Below are 19,264 nucleotides of genomic sequence, written 5' to 3' on the forward strand. Positions count from 1 at the left end.
AATATTTGTGGAAACCCTTATGTGTGCAAATCACTGGGCTGCAACCAGGGGATGGTAGAAGGAAGACAAGAACTCAAAGATGACTAAGACACTGAGACAGGGAATCTGTCCTCCACCTAGTGGGGAAGATGGACTCTTACACAATGACTACTAGACAGACTGTGCTAAGTGTCATCATACAAATATAAACAAAATGCAATAGAAACTCAGGCGAGAGTCATTAAGTCTGGCCTAAAGGATCACAAAAGGCTTTACAGAGGAGGTGCCATATGAATTGGGTCTTGACAGCTAAGAAACATTCTTACATTCCAAGAAGGGCAAAATGTATTCCAAGTGGAGTGAACAGCCTGAGCAAAGATTTGGCAGCAGGGAAGTGGCATTTTGTTCAAGGACCAAGTTGATGGTTCAGTCTGTATTAAATGGTGAGTTGTAAAATATTTTTGAGCAAGGAAATGGTAGCATACGTTCTACTCTTTAGATAAATTTTTCTGGCCAGGATATAAAGCAAGGATGGAATGGCTAAGGGACTGAGGGAGAAGACCTCTTGGAAATCTATTTTCAGAGTCCAGAGGAGAAATCACCAGCATCTTAAAGAGTGAGAAAGCATTGAGACTGAAAAGATCAAAGATTGTTTCCAGGTTTTCCAGAACGTGCCAACAAGGAACACAGAAGGGACAGCAGTAAGAGAGTGAAACGTAGATAAAATTACTTTTTGACAAGCTGAGTCTATCACAATTGAACATAAGGATCTGAAGCCCAGGAGAAAAGTGGTCAAGAGGTGAGTCAGGAATCTGTGTCGGAAATCAGTGCAATTTACATGGAGTTAAGTTCTGAAGGAAGCACTTATGGTTAGTGTTGAGCAGAGGCAAAACGACCTCTGCAAGTTGCCACATTTGAGATTGACATCTAGTTACCTCACAAGTCCAGTAGGGCCAGTGATTCCTCCAAAGGAGGTACCATCTGGCACCAAATGAAGTAGTAGGCTTACGTTTAGAGGCTTGTCTTAAGAAAAACACTAGAAGCCCATTTCCCATTACCTATTCACTGAGTAGAATGGTGATATGACCCACTTACGTTATTTAAATTGTGTTCCGTCTCTCTCTCTCTCTCTCTCTCTCTCTCTCTCACACACACATGCATATGCACTGCACACACAAGCACACATACAGATTAATTCATTGGTTTAAAGTGCAGTTGATGCAACCCTATGGTACAGAGTCAGTTACCATCACTATTGATGCAGTGATCCATACTTCAAGCACTGGAAGTGAAATGTCCATGAAGAGAGAAGGGATCAAGAAGGGCAGAGGGCTGATGACAGCAGCCTGGGGAGCGCCAAGAGATGACTGAAGAAATTTGGTCACAGGAGGAGGAGCCAGAGAAGGAGAACTGGAGGATACCAGAGTTATGTAAGTCAAAGAATGAAAAGGAAGGAAGACTTCCAGAAAGAAAGGGCCTTCAAGAACACCAGATTCTATAAACAGAAAGAGGCCTGAGAAAAGGCTGATGAATTTGGAGATCAGAATGTTACCCAGTATGTTAAAATACAAAGTTTCCACGAATGACAAAAAATGAGAGCCAAGTTATAAAGGTGAGGATTTGGAGGATGGGAAAATGGAGGCATTGAGATAGACACTTGTTCCAAAGTTTGGCCATGAAGGAAAGAAGAAAAATTGAGGGTTAGCCTGAGGCAGAAATGGGGAAAAGGAAATATTTTTAAGGTCATGGGTTTGTTTGTAAAGTAAGAAAAGGCTCCAATTATTCGGTAATAGTAATAACAGCTAATACTTATCGAGCTATTATTTACTGTGCGAACTAATATAGTTATGCTTCGTTAACCCCTTGAGATAAAACTACCGCCATCCCCACTTTACAGACGAAGAAACTGAGGTTTAGAGAGGTTCAAGCAAATATTCCCAAACCCTACAGCTGTTAAAACTGGAAAATAATCAATCTGACTATGGAGACTTACTCTCCCGAGTAGAGTAGAAGAAAATTCCAGATGTCACATCTGAGAGAAGAGGGAAAGAGAGAAAGTTTTGGTCTTGGTTAGGAGCCTTCTTATATACTACACCACTCATTTCCGGGGTTTCAAACACTGTTTCTAATAGAATTATTACTCACAAATCAACATTTCCCAGGCCCTTCTGCTCAGACACCACTGAGAGTCTTCTAGGATACCCAGGCTACTATCACCTGTCTTCTTTCTACCATACCTAATATTGGGAACTACATGGAAGAGTTGATTACCAGACATATGACCTCATAGCAGGTAGAAGGCTGAGAATCACAAGGAACATGAAGAAAAAGAAACTTCCCTCTAGTATGCCTGAGGTTAAGTGAGAAGTGGGCTCTAGCGCTAGAGGAAGCAAGGGGAGCATTAGAGGTACCCACCTGGAGAACTTCCCTTGTCTACAACATAGTGTGAAGTTACCAATCAGAACTGAAAAGTAGAGGCGGCATTTGATAAGCAACCTGTGCCAAACAGTGTGGCAGAATTCAGGGCCCTATAGCTTGGGGTACTGCAACTCAATCAACACATTTTTACTGCACAAGTGCTATAGGTTTAGCACTATGCTAGGTAATTGTGTGGCCCAGTTCAGTTGGGGAGACAGACTAAGACATGTGAACAACAGAAAACAGCAGCATGGTACGAAGGCTATACTTCTAAGGAAAGAGAATCATTGGGGGCTAAAATGGTCACAATTATGATGAAGTTGGGACAGGGGCCCTGAACAAGGGTGGGTTGCTCTAAGGGAGAGCTTAGGGGGCAGGGCATTCCAGGGAGGGTATAGGAACATCTAAATAGAGTCAGTTAGAAGACAGCCTCACCAGAGTGTATATGAATGAGCTCTAATGAGAAGTAGCTAATAAGGTGAAGCTAAGAAGGAGATGAGGAGTATCTGGGTGGTGCAAAAGGTAACGGGCTCGGCTTCTAATCAAAAGGTTCGAGTCCACTCAGAGGCACCTCGGAAGAAAGACCTGATCTCTTAAAAATAAGCCATTGAAAAACCTCTGGAGCACATTTGTACTCTGACACACATGGACTTGCCATGAGTCAAAGTCATAACTAAGGCAACTGGTAAGAAGAAGATGAAGTTGAGAGTGTAACTTTAGAGAGAGAAATAATTCTAAAGGTTGTGGGAGAGGAGGAATGTGGGAATGATTTGTGCCATGACCAATGAATAAGGAAGTTGAATTAGAGCAATTGCATAGGAGAGGGAAGGATCACGGACAATCAGAGAGCACATTAGAGAAGGTAGTATGACATTATCTAGTATCTAATCTCCAGTTAATGACATATTGACCCAATGGGTCACAGTTTACAAAATACTTTCATTGTCATTTTATTAGTTAATTTAATTTATGCATCAATCCTTCAAACTCCATTTTTTCAGACAAAGAAAGAGTAAAATCAGAAAGGATGAGTGACTTTCCAAAGATCCCTGACTCAAGTGAGTGGCCAACCTGTCCTCTGACCCCAAGTTTTATCCCAAATGTCATAGTAGCTAACTTGACCTTTGAAAAAGGTCAGAAAACACAGGTTTGACCCTGACTGCCCTCACACTTTCTCACATATGGGAAGTGGCTAAGCTCATGATTGGATCATAGCCTTTCCTTCTCCTACCCAACACTCAAACACACAAAGTAGCATATAAAAGAGACGTAATTCACCATTTCATACAGGCAAAAATGAAGGCATCTCACTTCCTATATTTGGATTGGGCAGGTGAAAGTGATTTGGAGGAGATTTGAAATTACCCAGAGAGTTGCCTGAAATTACCCAGATGGTTTTCCTTGTAGACACAAGCTCTTGCCACAGAGGAATGTCTTGTCAGACAGTTTCAAAGTTTCCCAGGACCCAGTAACTGCACCCTCCTCTGGGTGACTCAGACATTAGATAGGGTCTAGCCAGAGCATCTAATTACACAGGCCAGGTTAGACTCTGGAATCAAAGCCCTGCTCACTGCCAGGCTACTGCCCTTCAAGGTGTCAGAGAAGATGGCCACAGGCAAGGGACTGGGGACCTATGTTGAAGCCTCCTTCAACAGTCTTTGGTCCAAGGCAAGCCTGCTCTATGGACTGGTAAATGTAATAAAGGGTTTTAATGGAAGTTTTATTGTGGGCTGGGAGGATGACACTTGGTTATCCAATTGGCAACCTGCTCTGAGAAACAAGCAGCTTTCTTTCATGTGGCTACTCTGACATGCTTAGATCATGCCGAAAGTGAGGGAGACAGAGCTCTGGATTTTTGCAACTCAGCACAGCCTTTGTGGGAGATGCCCAGGCAGCTCAAAGATGGAGCTGCCCAGCCAGGCCTGCAGGAGGGCTGGGCTGCCGCTGAGGAGCAAGGCTCCCTGAGGTCCTGGAGCAGGCCACACCTCTCCTCGTCATCCTGATGGCGCAACCAGTATGCTGGCAGGTCCAAAGGGACCCCTACACCTGCCACGATGCTGGGAAGGCAGCTGGAAGTCTCCAATCCCAGGATCTCCCAGCTTCATATTTTGTTTTCTTAATAGCAAAAGAATATTAAGACAGTGGCTGCCAAATCTCCTGGGAAATTTGTTAAAAATACAAGTTCTTGGTTCATGTCACAAAGACCTTGATATTGATAATCAGCCAGGTTTGGAAGTAAATGCATTGGGATATCTGGAGGAACATGAAATAGTATTTTTAAGAAGGATCTACTAAATGTTCAACTCTAGGTAGACCAATTCTTGGGGGAAAAAAAAACAAACCTGTCGACATAAAAATACATATAATAGAACTGAATCATAACTGTCCTTTAATTGATAAAGTTGTTTCTCATTGGGCTACAAGTTAACAATTCTAAAACTACTATACATGTATACTGGGATTGAACAAATAAATAAATGTATGGTGGATGATGGGAGCCAGGTTTCTCAATGTTGTAGTGGGAGGTTACAGATCAGCAAGGGGGTAAAGCTAGAATAAACCATGTGGTACTGGATTAGAGTCAAAAATAGCAGTATGAAACTATGTTTAGCTTAAAATAGATATTGACAGGCATGTATAGAAATAATTATATATATATTTATCTCACAGGTTGGTGTGTATATATATATATATATATATAAAACCTTGTCTGAAGGCTGAGAGGACCTACAACTCTAGTAGCAATGAGCACATGAATGAGAGAGAGAGGCAGGGGCCAGATAATGCAGAGCATAGTAGGTCATATTAAAAATTTAGAGGTCAGTGGTAGGGCTGAAAGTTAGGGAGAGATTTTGGTACTGAAATATTTTAACTAGGGGATGACATGTTCAGATTTGTGGTTAAGACAATGCTGGCTGCAGTGAGGAAATTTAAGACTAGGTCCCAGAGTCTGGTAAAAGATGATGGTGGCCTGGTCTAGGGTGATAGCAGAAGGGTCTAGAGATATTTAGGAGATTACATGTCGCTCATAGCCCCTAGGATACCAAAGCCAGAGGAGAAATTAGGTGTCATCTCAAGACCAATTCCCTTATTCTAAGTCCAAAAATTAGTTGCCACCAACCAACTCCGACTCATGGCAATGCCATGTGTGTCAGAGTGAAATTGGGCTCCGTAGAGTTTTCATGGTTATGACCTTTTGGAAGCAGACTGCCAGCCCTTTCTTCTGAGGTGCCTCTGGGTGGGTTTGAACCACCAACCTTTGGTTAGTAGCCACGTGCTTAACTATTTGCATAACTCAGGGACTCCTTTCCCCTATTCTACAGATAAATGACTTGAAGCTCCAACAAGGATGCATCTTTCCAAAGTCACCAGCCAGTTGGTGACAGATTTAAGATTAGAAGTTGGGTTTTTTGACTCCCAGTACAGCTTTCTTTCCACCAAGACATATTGCTGGCCTCTTTTTCTGCTTCACACTACTCCTTTTCAGGAAAGAATTGATCTAACTTGGTACCCTTCTGTTGTAGTTTCAGTTAATGGGCAGACATTTATAAAGAACAAAATAGGCATGTCATATCTTGGGGCATAGCAGATTATAGCCCAGTCATATGGAACAGGGTAGCCCAGAGGGCCAAGGCTTGGAAACTAGACTCTCCCATGGGTGGTGAGAGAGCCATCAAGAAACATGTGAATTAAGTCCAACCTGGCAGGAAGAATGTGGTATCCAGAGGAAAGAGTAACAGGAGGGAGGTGGTAGTTCAGGGAGGCATAAGAGGTGAGGGGTTGAAGTCCAATCAGCACGTTGAGTACTAGTGACCAGGAAGACTAAGAAATACAGACCACAGGCAGGCTGGAAGGGGATCAGTGTGGGCTCAGCAACCCTCAAGGCTGGGGTAAGAATCAGGACTCTGTAGTGGCAAACAAAAGCACAACCACAGCCCTACAGGCAGTTGGACGTAAAGCTAAGGACTAACAGTGTGACCAGATACTAGAAACCTATTTATCAGGAATGGAGTACAGGGTGATTACTGGCTGCACTCAAACAACAACTCAGCTATAGAACCAGGGCACGAAATCCAAGTTAGGTGGGGAGAACAAGGAGCAGTCTTCTGAATCCTGGGGTTCTGGGTCAGATCTCTTGATATCACTTCTGTTTCAGGTGAAGATTGGTTGTAAAGCCTGGGATAGGGGTGAGCTTACAGGTCGGGTGAGGGGATCTCAGATATGGAGAAAGAAGGGAACAAAGACGGAAGCCCAAACAAAACCTAATATGTCCTTCCTTGAAGACATAATGGCTTTGTGACCTACAGGCTCTACTCTGATAACCATGCCAAACAACACACAGAGGGCCACTACTGCAAGGAAGTAATTCATTTTTCTCTGCCACTGAGTTACAAGCGTATCATAGATTCTCATAAATATGTGTTCAATGAATAAACACATATTTAAAGTTGGTAGGTAGGCATCGTATCTTCTTTCAAGATCACTATTTCCATATTCTTTGCTCACATGAAAAATTTCTTAAAAAGCAGTTAAAAATACAGAAAAATCAAAAGGTTATACTGTATGAATTCTATTCATATAACATTTTGAAAAAACAAAAACTGTAGACATGGAGAACAGATTAGTGGTTGCCATGGGTCCGTGGAAAGGGAAGAAAAGTGTGACCATTATGGGGTAGCATGAGAGAATTCCTTTAGTGACAGCGTAGTAGATCCTATCTTGACTGTGGTGGTGATTATATGAACTATACCCATTGCCCCATCGCCGTGGAGCTGATTGCGACTCATAGCAACTCTATAAGACACAGTAGAAATGCCCCATAGGGTTTCCGAGGCTGTAAATATTTACGGAAGCCGACTGCCACATCTTTCTCCAGTAGAGTGGTTGAGGGGTTAGAACTGCTGACATTTTGGTTAGCAGCCGAGCACTTAGTCACTGCACCACCAGGGCTCCTCATCTGTACTATAATTAGGATAAAATGTCATAGAATTATACACAAAATCACACCAAAAAGTGAGTGCATGCAAAAACTGGTAAAATCTGAATAAGATCTGTATTCTAGTTAATTACATCCTGCCAATATCAATATCCTGGTTTTGATAACGTAGTCTAGTTATGTACGTTGTTATCATCGAGGGAAACTGGATAACGGATACACAGGACCTATCTGTACTATTTTTACAACTTTTTTATGCCATGGAGTGGATTCCAACTCCTAGCGACCCTACAGGACAGAGTAGAACTGTCCCATAGGGTTTCCAAGGCAGTAAATCTTTACAGAAGCAGACTTGCCAAATCTTTCTCCCTCAGAGCAGCTGGTGGGTTCGAACTGCCGGCCTCTGGTTATCAGCCGAGCACTTTAACCACATGTTTAAAAAATTTAGAGTAAAAAATTTAAAAATAATGAAACAAACTTCAGCTGCATCTCTGATTTTTTACTGGCAGGTTCTAACATGGAATTTGACATGCATATTAGTATATACCCCTTATTTCTATAACACTAAATAGGCAAATTCAAGCAACTTCTCCACCAGTGATCACGAAAGAAATAGTCATACAAACAAACACAAAAAGCAAAATGGTCTGTTGAAACAAGAAACTCTTTTTTGGCCACAAAGTTTTTGGAGCTATGAAAGCCACAGCTAACTTTTCTTCCTTCCTGGCTTCAGTCAATTTGGTGCCTGATTGTCTCTAATAGGTCTGCTTTGATCAGTCTTTCTGGTCATTTCTACCCCCCTTTCACTTCAGTCCTGATCTCTAATTCACTGTAAAAAGTTAAAAAAAAAAAAATATTGAAGTGAGTGTGAGCTTGTTCCAAAGAAGCTTGCCTATTTCCTTCCTTACATTTTTTCCCTTGTCCATCTCCCTAGAGAGACCCTGATACAGGATCTGATTACCACATCTGCTTATTTTAACAGCATTTATTAAGGAGCCTCTGTTTTCATTTTCTTATTTATTTCTAGCATTTATAGATGAAGAATCTGAAGTTTAGACGTTTCCACTGAAGATTACAAAGCTTGTACTGGGTAAGAGATGTAGAAATTTATTGAAAGAATAAACTGACCTCAGTTTTTTTTTTTTTTTTGGTTATACATTTGATCACTCTAAAATTCATTCTGAGAGCCCTAAACCAACATTTAAGGAACTTGTGGCTAAATTTGGGATTTCTTATGAACCTACTATCAGCATCTTACCTCCATATACATCCTCCTTCCTCTCTTGCAGTAAGTTACAACAAGAAATCATTCTACTCACTCTTAACACACACTGGCCCAACTTAGCAAACCCCAGCAGATAATCTGTTCTAGAATATCCTAACCCATTGCCATAGGACTATTATAAAGAAAGAACTAGCATTGAAAGGGTTAATCTTTTTCCCCAACTTAATGTTTTTAAAAGGCCATACAACACAAAGAGTGCACCTTAAGTAAACTACAGACTTTAAGTAATAATAATATATCAATACTGGTTCATCAGTTATAACAAAGGTATCACACGTAAGCGAGATGTTAATAACAGAAGAAACAGTGAACGGGGGTGGGAGGGACTGGGGGATGTGGGAACTCTCTGTAATTTCTGCACAGTTTCCCTGTAAATTAAAAACTGCTCTAAAAAATAAAACCAAAAACCAAACCCATTGCCATCGAGTTGATTCTGACTCATAGTGACCCTACAGGACAGGGTAAAACTGCCCCATAGGGTTTCCTAGGCTGCAACTCTTTACAGGTGCAAACTGCCACATCTTTCTCCCATGGAGCCACTGGGGGATTCAAACTGCTGATCTTTTGGTTAGCAGCCAAGCACTTTAACCACTGTGCCAGCAGGTCGCCTCTAAAAAAATATATTTTCTTTAAAAAAAATTTTTTTTAATTGAGTCCCTAGGTGGTGCAAATGGTTAACACACTCGGCTGTTAACTGAAAGGTTGGAAGTTCACGTTTACCCAGAAGCACCTCAGAAGAAAGGTCTGGTGATCTGCTTCCAAAAATATCAGCCATTGAAAACTCTGTGCTCTACTCTGTCACAGTTCTACTCTGACACACATGGGGTTGTCATGAGTTGGAATGCATTCAATGGCAAAAATAAATGAGTAAAAGTAAAAAAATTAATAAAATAATTAAATTAAAAGAGGGATAGCTGTCTCCATGAGTATTGTGTTGATAGCCTAACTGCCTACAAAGGACCTGAAATTCTCATTTGGCTATCCATGAGCACCACGATCCACTTGTCTTTAGGAGAAGGCCATTCATTTTCTTTCTTTTGAGGTACAGTGTCCCATTCCATTGCTATCCTTTGTCTGCCCTCCCTCCTTTCCTGCCACCCCTCAACCCTTTCCCTACAGCCAAACAGTGCAAACCTAAGGGGCCACTGAGACTCCCTTCCTTCCATGACCACTGTAGCCCACTGGGCACTGGACCAAGAAGGAGGTGGGGTGGGAGAGATCTGCAGGGTGCCCTGGTCCTCCTGGGATATGGCCTGGAGTTAGAGGATCCTGGAGACCTGCCAGAGTGTCTCTCCAGCCAGCCTATGAGCCAGCTGCTGAAGATGGCTCTCCTTAATCTGCAGCACCACCTTTTGAGGAGATGTTGTATTTGGAAGGAATGTCAGGGAAAAGCTTGCCAGCTGATGTCTGGTTGGGAACTGGACTGTCCAGGGAGCCCCCACCCTCCTGGGTGTACAGGGACTTCTGCATCCCTTCCATGCTCTTGCCTACAGCTGAACTGCCTATTGCCCCTAAATTCTCTGGACCTCTTGGGCAAGTTTATCCTAATTTGAGAATAAAGCCAAAGCGATTCCTTGAACTACACTGAACTACACCCTTCTCAAAGAGCCTTGCATAGGAAAGCAACCTGGCCAGAAAAAAAAAAAAAAAAAGATGCCTAATTTTTAAGTGAGAAAATGGAACATAGGAACATAGAAAATGGTGCAACGGAACTTAACACCACAACTCAGTATATATAGTTCATGGAAAGCAGAGGCCAGGCAGGAACCTGGTTCACGTTCACAAGCTGGGCCACTCAGTCTCCCCTGAAGAGACAACCTACCCAGACTGTCCACAAAACACCTAGGAGGATTTGCTTTAAGCTGATGATCTGATTAGCAGTTTGAATCAATGCCTCTGAACTACAAATTACTCATTCTTTCTCATTAGAACAAGTAGCCATTCTTTGTTTTGTTCTCAGTGCTAGAAAGTCCTTCTGCCCTGCTCTGTGCCCAGGGAGGTTGATCCTTAAAGATTGCTTTTGGTGGGTCCAGACACTGGAAGGCACAGGCATGAGATCAGCAAGTAGGAGGAGAGAAAGATCAGGAGTATTTCTTCCCTCTCCCCCATACCTCCCTGCTTCCTGGTTGTTCTGGTAGTGACTGCACCCCTCCCCCTACCACAGCTCCCACCCAGAAGTCCCTCATTCCTGGGCTCCAGTAACACCATCTCCACATCTGTCAGCCCCAGGGATGCTAACAGCTTCCTGCTGTTGCTTGCCTCTTGGTGCCTCAACATTCCTGGTTTGTTCCTTTAACATCCCACCCTCACTGTCTGAAGCAATGCCTTCATTATTCTCTTTATATGAAACGTCAAAGGTAAGTTGTTTCCTGCCTGGACTGGCTGGTTCCAGTCACAGTCAGATCCTTACTGCACACCAACATTCTAGGCAGGACCCTGCCTCAGGGTCTTTCCACCTACCTTTCCACTTTCCTGTAACACTCAACCCCTAGATTTCTGCTTAGCTCACTCCCTCACTTCCTTCCAGTATCTATTCAAATGTTGCCTAATCGGAGGTATATTTCCTGACTACCCTATATAAAACGGCGCACTTCCCCATCCCCTTGCACCTGTCATTCTATCTCCCTTACCTTGTTCTAAGTGTCTTCATAATGCTTTTTATCACTTCACATATTAGTTACTGATTTGTTTATTGTCTCTCTACCCCAACTAGAATGGAACCTCTTTTACAGTTCATTGATAAACATAAACAGTGCCAGACCCACGGAAGGGACTCCATAAACATTTACTGAATGAATAAATGTTCTGTGTAGACACTGCTGGACTCTTTCCTACATAGCTTGAGGCTGTGAACTCTGTGTGCAGGCTTTTCCCATCACTCCCCACACACCATCTTAGATTATAATTCTTGAGCATTCAGAGATGCTTGGCATTGTACTCAGAGATACTGGATGCAGCATAAACAGAAATCAAGGCAGAAAAGAAAAATAATGCCCAAATTCCAACTACCACCAGGATTCGGGATCTAGACATGGAATTGGGAGTAAGGTATAAGAGTGTGTCTATACATCCAAAACAGGAATGACTCTTTAGGAGGCCGATCAGGGATGGGTGGGGATGGGCTGAAAGGAAAGAAAGAGGAAAAGGTGTTAAGTCCTTTAGAGAAGGAGCCCTGTGGGCTACCAAAGTTTTTGTGCTTTAGAGAGAGGGAGAAGAAAAATCAAAGTCTCATATCCTTTCATATCGGCCTTCCTCTATTTGACAGCTTCCGACTTCACTTACGTTACATTTAGAAGGAACTTCATCTTCTGAAGCAAGAGTGTCTGGACCTTATTCCTTCTCCTTCTCAAGGGTCTAGGGAACATTGAAGGGAAAGAAATGGGCATCTGAAAATGAAGCTCTGCTGGCCTTAAGGGAAAAGATTTTGTAGGTCAGAATCTGGCCCCACCTCTAAAACACATCATTGAACAACTCAGAGGCTGTGGGAACTAGAAACTGATCACACCCATACAGTATCCCCCTGTATACTCCCCATACACAGCCATGCTGAAGCACTGATGTCTCAGCCTTTACCAATTTTAGCCATTTTAATAGGCATGTTGTTATATCTCTTGTGGTTTTAATTTGCATTCCCCTAATGACTAATAAAGATTCCCTAGGTGGTACAAATAGTTAACGAAATAGGCTGCTAATTGAAAGGTTAGAGCTTCGAGTCCAACCAGAGGTATCTCAGAAGGAACGTCTAGCCATCTACTTCTAAAAAACAAAGCCATTGAAAACCCCATAGAGTACAGTTCTACTCTGACACACATGGGGTTGCCATGAGTTGGAATCAACTCCACAGCAACTGCTTTTCATTAATGACTAATGATGTGGAGCATTTTCATGTGATTATTTTCCAGTTGTACATTTTCTTGGGTGAAGTGTCTGTTCAAATCTTTTGCCCATATTTTAATCTTTCTGAATTTTGAGAGTTTTTAAAATATATTTTGTATACAAGTCCTTTATCAGGAAGATAGCAAACAAGTGATTTACAAATATTTTCTCCAGGTGGCTTGACTTTCATTCTCTTAATAGTAGTGTCTTTCAAAGAGCACGGGTGTTTAATTTTAATGAAGTCCATTTTATCAAATTGTTCTTTTATGGATCATGCTATTTTTGGTGTCATATCTAAGAAATCTTTGCTGAACCCAAAGTCACATGGATTTTTTCTTTTTCCCCTATGTTTTGAAGATTTTTCTGTTATCTAGTTTAATTCTATTATGGTCAGAGTACATACTTTGTATGATTTCAATTCTTTTAAATCTGTTAAGGTTTGTTTTATGACCCAGGATATGGTCTATCTTGGCAAATATTCCTGTGTACTTAAAAAGAATGTGGTTTCTGCGGCTGTTGGGTGGAGTATCCTATAAATGACATTATATCCAGTTGATTGATGGTGTTGTTCAGTTCTTCTATATCCTTGCTGATTTTCTGTCTACCACTTCTATCAATTATGGGATTAGAGAACTGAGAAAGGATTTTTGAAGCCTCCAACTATAATTGTGGATTCGTCCATTTCTCTTTTCAGTTCTGTCAGTTTTTGCTTCATATATTTTGGAGCTCTGTTGTTGAGGCAAAACATTTAGGATTTTTGATGTCTTCTGTGTGAATTGACCCTTTTATCATTATATGATGTTCCTTTATCCCTGGTAATTTTGTTGTTGTTGTTGTGAGGTCTACTTTGTCTCACATTAATACAGGCGCTCCAGTTTTTCTTTGGGTAGTGTTATCCTGGTAGATCATTTTCCATTTTTTTGTGTTTCACCTACCTGTATCATTATATTTCTTCTAACATAATTACTGATATGTGTGGATTGAGGTTTAACCATTTTATTCTTTGTTTTCTGTTTGCTTCCTCTGGTTTTTGTTTTGTTTTGTTCCAGTTTTCCCTGTCCTGCCTTCCTTGGGTATTTGAATTTTTTAGTATTCCAGTTTAATTTATCTATTGCAGTTTTTACTACACCTCTTTCTTCTGTTATCATTTCCCTTCTTTTTTAAGAAATTCCTTCAGCAGTTCTTTTAGAACAGGTCTGCCAATGACAAATTCTTTTAGTTTTCCTTTGTCTGAGAATGTCTATTTAGCCATCATTTCTGAAGAGTATTTTCACTGGGTATAGAATTCTAGATCAACAGTTTTCTTTCAGCACTTCAGAAAATATTGTTCCACCTTCTTCTGGCTTCATGGTTTCTGATGCTAAATCTGAGAAATCCACAGTTACGAGAACCATTGTTTTCTTATACGTAAGGTATCATTTCTGTCTTGCTGCTGTCAAGATTTTTCTTTGCGTTTAGTTTTCAGCCATTTGATTATGATGTGTCTACATGTAATTGCTTTGGCTTTATCTGGTTTGGGGTTCACCAAGTTTCTTGAATCTGTAGGTTTCTATTTTTCACCAAATTCAGGGATTTTCCACAGCTTTTTTTTTTTTTTCCTTCAGATGCGTTCTCCTTCCCTTCTGGTGTTCTGATGGCATGAATGTTTGACTTTTTTAATTGTCCCACAAGTCCCTGACGTTCTATTCTTTTTTAAAAAAAAAATCTTTTTTCTCTCTGTTGTTCAGATGAGATCATTTCTATTGCTCTAGCTTCATGTAACTTTTTTCTCTGTCGTCTCCATTTTGTCACTGAGCCCATCCGGTGAGGTGTGTTCTTGTTTGTTTGTTCTGTTTTTTAGGTATCGAATTTTTCTTTTCCTAAATTTCCTTTTTTAAAAAATATTTTCTAGTTCTTGCTGAAACTTAATATCTTTTCATTCATTTTAAGAGTGTTCTCCCTTGTTGGGCCACCATTGTTCTAATACCATCTGAAAATTTTTGTCAGATAATTCCAATAGCTGTGTTACGCAGACATTTGTGTCAGTGATTGTCTTTTCCCAGGTGGGTTGAGATTCTTCTGGTTCTTTGTATGCCAAGTAATTTAGGATTGTATCCTGAACATTTTGTGTATTATGTTAGGAGATTCTGGGGTGTATTTCAAGCCTACAAAGTATGCTTATTTTTTTCATTTTAGCAAGCAAGTGACCCAGTTGGTTTCAGGCTACAAGTTCCAACTAGCCTTATGAGGGTTGTGGTTACAATATCAGTTCAGTTTTCAAAGCCTTCATAGTGATATTTGGAGCTGCCTCACATGCGTATCCCTCAGTTGCAGCCTGGGACTTTGGTGGAGGTATGTCTTATAGTTTGGTTCCCAAAGACTATATATGCTATTTAGGGTAAAATCCAGACATGTGCATCTCAGGGGTGAATCCAGGAGTCCATAAACCACTTTAAGGGGTTGCTTCTCAAACTCCTTCCCCTCAGTTATCTCCCATGTACTCTCTGTTTCCCTAGGGCTCCCCTTGTTAGTCCTCTGGTCAGAAATCTGGGGCTTTGATTACCCCACTTTGCTATTCATTTCCCACAACTGTGCCCATGGCTGGGGCCAAGCAGTAGGAGGACAACAGAGAGGAAAAAGCAATAGAAGTTCACTCTTGGAACCACAGCTCCTCTAATGGTAGAGGAAGGTTTTCTTCCCACAGAGTTTTAGGCTCCTGCAGACCCCCTTTGGAGACACTGTGACTCTTATGGAGCACAAGGAAATGAAGGAAAGAATAAAATAGGGAAAAGAAAAATGAGGGATTTCTGCACTCACTGTTAGGAGCTTTCTTTCCCACTACTCAAGTGAGAACTAGAGAGGGTTTCTCCTGGACCTCTGTCTATCTGCATCTCATTGCCCACTTCCCGGTCCTGGGCTGCTTTCAGGTAGGGAAGAAGGATAAACTTACAACCGGCTCAACAGTAATTCAAATTCTAGTCTTCTTTCTTAATGTGCCTGCTACCATTTACTTTTCAAAGTCCTCAAGTAGTTGCCCAACACATTCTTTCCAGGCTTTACAATTGCAGTCAAGGAAGAGACAGGGTGGAGTGTGCTTGCTTCATCTTACCCAGAACTGGAACCTTCCTGTCTTAGTCATCTAGTGCTGCTGTAACAGAAATATCACAAGTGGATGGCTTTAACAAAGAGAAATTTCTTCTCTCACAGTTTAGGAGGTTAGAAGTCGGAATTCAGGGTGTCAGCTCCAGGGGGAGGCTTTCTCTGTCGGCTCTGGAGGAAGGTCCTTGTCATCAATCTTCCCTTGGTCTAGGAGCTTCTCTGAGCAGGAAACTTGGGTCAAAAGGACGCAGTCTGCTCCTGACACTGCTTTCTTGCTGGTAAGAGGTTCCTCTGTCTCTCTTGTATCTCAAAAGAGATTGATTTAAAACACAACCTAATCTTGTAGATTGGGTCCTGCCTCATTAACATAACTGCCAATAATCCCAGCTCATTAACATCACAGAGGTAGGATTTACAACACATAGGAAAATCACATCATGATAAAATGGTGGACAATCACACACAATACTGGGAATCATGGACTAGCCAAGTTGACATACATTTTAGCGGGGGGACACAATTCAATCCATAACATAACACTTCCTGTGTAATGTTTTTAAGTGGAAGAATTACATGTGATTTTTTTTCCATATTTTTATAATTTAAAAATACATAATAATAATAATAATACAAAATAGCTAAAAACAGTTGTCTAACCTGGATTCATGCTTGGTAAATAGAGGGTCAGCGAAAAAGAGGAAGACCCGCAATGAGATGGATTGACACAGTGGCTGCAACAATGGGCTCTAGCATAACAACGATTGTTGAGGATGGTGTAGGACAGGACAGTGTTTCATTCTGACCAACTCTAGGCACCTAACAACAACAACCTGGATTTGCCCTTCAGAGGGACAGTTAGTTTTACTGTTTCTGTCTTCATGCAACATGATTCAAGATTATTTGATAAGGGCTCCAGATAAGCTCTAAGGAAAATTTCAAGGATCTTAAAGACAATGCAGACACTTCTGGGCTGTGTGAATTTTCATTAGTTGCACCTGGGGCTCCAATCTTCAGAAGTCAAGGCCACCCTGCCCTTGAAGCACAAAAACTAAGTTTAACTGGATGCTAATTGTGCCACTTGCATCTGGGCAGTTAGGCAGGAGTTACCTTTCCTCTTCCAGAAGGGAGAAAGAATCTAACAATTGTTGAGTACTTCTATGTGAAAGCACTGTATTAGGTACTTTTCACACATTAATTTAGTTCTTCCCGCAACCAGAGAGGTAGGTATTATTTGCAACATTTACAGATGAGAACTCTGAGGCTCAGTGAGACTAAGGCACTTCCCAGGTTCCAAAGCTACTAAGTGGTGAGCCCAAGTATGAATCTTGTTGCAATGCTTTTATTCTCCCCATGCATTATGCTGCCCCTTCAAGGGATTATTTATGTTTAATTGCTCTTTGGATATCCAGAGCTGTTCACTCAACAGGAATAAGTGTATTCAACTAATTTAATAATCAACATTGGCCTATCTTGTTGGGTTTTATTTTTTTCCCTTTTCCTCCTATTTCCAATTGTTTCTCTTGCCCCTCCCCCAACTCTGGCCTTCAAGGGCACCCGGAGCTTCTCAAAAATCTGGCATCCTACATCTTGTAAATTACAAACATTGCAATGGTTGATTGGAATTTTCGGTTTCAGTCCAGGTGCTGAGCATGGTGGGGATACTGCAAGCCCTTTCTACTCCTTCCTCTGTGTTTGCCCACCACAGCCAGTGCCAGGCTCTGCATGCAACTGGCATCCCATAAACACTGCCAGCTGCTCCAGTCCTTGGCCAAGCCTCTCTCTTCCCATTTCCCTGTCCCTTGGCTCCTGCTCTTTTATCTACCCCTCCCCATATCCCCTGGAGAGTCCACAGTCCACTTGCTAGGATTCAATAAAAAGAGTTTTCATATCTGGAAAGAAATTGGATTATGCCACCTTTGACTGGTTGTTTCAAATCCTAACATTCTGTGTCCCTGTGATTCCAGGAAGGTGAATACCAGCTGACTGCTGTCTCTTGAGAGGAACAAAGGGACACATGACTGAGTTTCTGCTCCTTGTACAAGGGAACACGCCTTCTTTGACTTATGAGCCACCTGACCCTACCAACATACCCTAATAAGTAGCTCTCAGACTTTAAGATGATTATGAATCATTTGGGTACTTGATAAAATGCAGACTCCCTGGCCCAGCTAACAGATTCTGAATCAACAGGTATGGTAGGGCACAGGATTCTGCATTTTTAATAAGTACCCAAGTACTTCTGATGCAGGTGGACCACTAGCACACCTTAAGAAGCCTTGGACTAAAGGAAAGGCATTAGTAGGTTTCCTTGTGTTACACCACTTAGCTCAGCAAGCACCCAGCATAAATGGGCTGATGGTAATTAATGCTGGACATCAATTTTTTTTTTGCCTGAATTAAGAAACAGACTATTCATAACAACAACAATAGCTATGACTTGCTGGGGGTTTACTCTGAGCCAGAAACAGTGCTATGTATGCACGTGCATTATCCATTGAATCCTCAAAACTCTTCTAGATAGGTGCTACTCTCCACATTTTAAAGATGACAAAATTGAGACCTGGGCGTTAAGACAGGCCATAGATAGGATGTGACTGGGCCTGAATTTGAACACAGGCTTTTGTGACCCCAAAGACAGTGCTCATTCCACACCACCATACTTCCTCCCCTCCTAACAACTGCCCTGGGGAATGAGGAAGAATAATGATTGTGTATGAGCTCTTCATGGTATTAGCATACCTCCCTTAAAATTAGAAAGAAATATAGTTGGTCGTAAAGAAAAACCTCTGACAATGAGCCCAAGGGAAGCTGTAGACACTTCCATTAGATGTCTTTAAAACATAAAGAATCCAATTGTTTGGCTTTATCCTTCCTGAAGGCAGAGAAATGGAAAAGATGACCCCCCTTCAAGTCTTTTCCAGGCCAAGAATTCCATTAAACGTTGCCCCCAACTAAATATCTGTCTCCGGTTCTGAGGAACTTGCTGCAGTCAGCTTGGCCGGTCTATAGGTGCAAACATCTGTAAGGCAGGTGTTTGATTTTGTAGGTGTCAGAGGACACACAGCTGAGACTGCACAGCTGAGGAGGAAGGAGAGGAAATGTCTTACATTGATGTAGCACCTTTCGACTCTCCCCAAGCCCCCTTCAACAGGGAAGTGATTGGGGGCAGGAGGTGACTGGAGGGCCACCAGCTGTGGAACAGCTGCACAGGGGAGCATTTAAGACTAGGACAGGAAGTGAATCACAGAGGGCAGTCAGTCTCAGCAAGAAGTCAGAGGGAAGTGGAGGGGAAGGAGGCTAAATCTGCTGCCTGACTGCTGCTCTAGGGAGGTCCTGGTTAAGCTCAGAAACCAAGGACTCCCTGCTTCTATTTCTTCTGGGGTGCAGAAAGAAAGAAGGGGAAAAAGCATTTTTCTTTAATTAAAAACAAAAAGAGTCATACAGGCAACATTTGTTTGCTTCTCCGTTTTATGCTCCTACCTGAAACTGGCTGTGGAGTTCAAAGAGCTCATTAACTCACGTGTGCAAGTCCTTAACCCCCAATACCTGTGAATGTGACCTTGTTTGGAAGTAGGGTCTTTAAAGATGTTATTGGTTAAGTTAACATGAGATCATATTGGAGTAGGGTGGCTCCTAATCCAATCTGAGTTGTGTCCTTATAAAGTGAAGAGAAACAGAGAGACAGAGGAAGG

This window comes from Trichechus manatus, unplaced genomic scaffold (genome assembly GCF_000243295.1).
Source record: "Trichechus manatus latirostris isolate Lorelei unplaced genomic scaffold, TriManLat1.0 scaffold00041, whole genome shotgun sequence".
Taxonomy (NCBI): Eukaryota; Metazoa; Chordata; class Mammalia; order Sirenia; family Trichechidae; genus Trichechus; species Trichechus manatus.